General features: G+C 34.3%; 1 protein-coding gene across 1 annotated transcript in view; it reads right to left on the bottom strand.

Annotated features, from left to right (window-relative positions):
• Positions 1-3,195, bottom strand: part of LOC105450911 (mitogen-activated protein kinase-binding protein 1-like) — a 51,278-nt gene that overhangs the window by 18,381 nt on the left and 29,702 nt on the right. The window lies entirely within an intron of this gene.

Raw genomic sequence — 3,195 nt, 5'->3', positions numbered from 1 at the left:
TTCTCGCAAGGAATGTGAAGAATTCAAGCGCCCTGACTCTGTTCGCAAGGAACGTGAAGAAGTCAGGCGCCCTGATTCTCTTCGCAAGGAACGTGAAGAAATCAGGCGCCCTGATTCTCTTCGCAGGAGGAACGGTCTCGACAGGAGTAGGCTCGGGACCGGACTGGTAGCCGTCGCTCCGCGGCGGCGGCTTATATACCCCCGCCGATGGGCTTTGGCGGGGGCTGCGAAGAGGGGGTTGCCCTCACGTAACACGCTCGACGCGCGTGTTTAGTCGGAGTTGTGGCGCTGAGCGCCACGGGCGTCTGGTCGGCCCCACGTAGTGACGAGGCGGGGGGCGTATCGTCACAATTATTAATAAAAATATACCAGGTCAAGAGCATTATGCGCGAGTACGACTTTTGGAAATGGAAATAGCACGTAAAAACGCTAATTGTAAGATAAAGAAATTAAAAAAGCGTAATAAATTATTGAGACTCATGATTAAAGCAAAACAAAACGTTATTACTCGTTTACGAAAAAAAAAAATTTTGACAGGTAATTTATCAGACAAAAGTCTTTTAAAAGCCTTATTTCGACGAGTGCAAGGTTATCTCTTAACATTTTTAAAAATGCTTTTTCATAAAAACTTTTTCATAAAAAAGGAAATGAATTTAATGAGGAAGAAAAACAATTAACTAAAAAAATGCATTATACTACTTCATCAAGTTTATATAAAAAAATGCGCGAAAAATTTGGTTTTATGTTACCTTCAGAAGGGATTATTAAAACTTGGTTTAATGTCGATTTATGGCCTGGAATTTGTAATACTATGTTTCATCAATTAAAAGCAAAAGTAAATTGCATGGACAATAGCGAACGCAATTACATTTTACTTTTTGATGAAATGAAAATAAAAAAAGGGTTTGATTTTAATGAAAAAAGACAAAAAATTGAAGGCTTTCAGGATTTGGGATCACTGGGACACAACGGTTGCAACAAGTGTATTAGTTTTCATGGTTCGAGGTTTATTACATAATTGGAAACAACCTATAGCGTATGTTTTAACTGGAGGTGCTCTAAATAATATTTTTTTATCGTCTGTATTAGATGAAGTTATACAAGCAACATTAGATACGGGATTAAAATTGCGTGCTATTGTTTGTGATCAAGGCACTAATAACCAAAGTGCTATAAAACATAAAATTTTAAATGATCGTTCTTATTTTATGCATGGAGAAGAAAAAATATATATGATTTTTGATATTCCACTTTGATATTCCATTTGATATTTTCAAATCTATAAGAAATCAACTCTTAAAATATGATATTTTGTACGATGATAATAAAATAGCATCGTGGAATGATGTAAAATTATTATGGCAATTGGAAAACGGCAAAGCAACAAGAGCAGCATGCAAATTATCGGAAAAACATGTAAATCCAAGCTATTTTGACAGAATGAAATGTCGTTTAGCTTTACAAGTATTTAGTCGCAGAGTGTCAGCGGCTTTATTAACTGCAGGAACGACAGGAGGAATTGATACTGACACTGTATTCAGTATGTAATAACATACTGCTGAATTTTTTACAATTCTTAATGACAGTTTTGATTCTTTAAACAGTCGCAACTGTAATAATCCAAATCCAAATGCTTGTGCTTTATCAGAAATTCGGCTTGATGCGGAAAATAATTTAAAACAATTATTAATAGATTGTTCTAAGTGGCGTACTATTATAAATAACGATCTCAAAATACCGCCATGTTTTGAAGAATTGCAAATTAGTGTAAAATCTATTTTACAATTATGGGATGATTTGAAAAACGAAGGAGTCAAATTTTTCATGACTTCTAGAGTAAACCAAGATCCCTTGGAAAATCTATTTTCCATGATACGTACATATGGTGGAACATATAATCAAAATCCGACTTCTAAAGCTTTTCGATTAATATTACAAAAAAATATAGTATTAAATTTATCTAAACCTGCACAATCTGCAAATTGCTTGGACGATGAAGATGAAATTTTATTTCCAAGTACAATACATCTTCACCTGCATCTGTTGCTCAAACAACATCTAATGTACAATTAACTGATACAGTTAATGATTATAAAGATGATTATAATGAAGATATATTGATCGATGTCGAAGAAATTGTTATTGACGCATCATGTAAAAGTGATGATACTTTGGAAGCATCTGCTGAGGAATATTTTGCAGGATTTGTTGCTAAAAAATGTGTCGAAAAGTCAAATTGTCAACTATATCGTTCTTCATTTATTAATAAAAATCGTGAATTAACGAATGCAAGACAAATATTAACGTATTTCCGAGCATATGAAACAAATTATGGCCAGGAATTAGGACATTTATGTCCCTACGGAAGAATTTTCATTAGTATTCAAACTAATAAATGCAGTATTTAATGCAGGTTATCCTAATATTAGAGGAAATTATAACATACTAGATACTCTGTTTCCATTGATGGTACAAGCTGTAGACATGAAGTATCCAGGTTGGTTTCAACATGATACTTGCAGCACCCATAAAAAAAATATGGCAATTTATATGATGATAGTTAAAATTCGAAAAGATTTAGTTTGGTTGGGCGAACAACTACGAGTTCTCAAAAAACGCAACCAGAAAAAACCATGTCAAAAATTAATTAATTTACAGAGTATATAAATTTGTATATTTACTCGCGGCATTTTGTGCGGTTCGAGTAAAAAGATCGCGGCTCTTTGAGCGGAACGATCTCAAGATTTGTATATGTTTACTCGCGGCATTTTGTGCGGTTCGAGTAAAAAGATCGCGGCTCTTTGAGCGGAACGATCTCAAGATATTTATATGTTTACTCGCGGCATTTTGTGCGGTTCGAGTAAAAAGATCGCGGCTCTTTAAGCGGAACGATCTCAAGATTTGCATATGCTTACTCGCGGCATTTTGTGCTGTTTGAGTAAAAAGATCGCGGCTCTTTGAGCGGAATGATCTATAAAAAGCATAATGCAGTTCGCGGCTTTATAGCGGACCGAACTTATATATGGGAGATAATTTAATTTAGAATTCTTTGATATTAAAATATTTTATTTTTTTATAATATATGCTTACCATTATTTATACATGCTAATCAATTTTTCATAAATACAGTAATTGCTTTTCTAAAAGAATTCTAAGTTATGTGTTAATTGGCCTCCACGTGGCATCTCCTGGAAA

The sequence above is a fragment of the Wasmannia auropunctata genome, unplaced genomic scaffold (assembly GCF_000956235.1).
Source record: "Wasmannia auropunctata unplaced genomic scaffold, wasmannia.A_1.0 LD336053.1, whole genome shotgun sequence".
Lineage (NCBI taxonomy): Eukaryota > Metazoa > Arthropoda > Insecta > Hymenoptera > Formicidae > Wasmannia > Wasmannia auropunctata.
The sequence above is the reverse complement of the archived record's forward strand: the minus strand, read 5'-3'. Positions and strand labels throughout refer to the sequence as shown.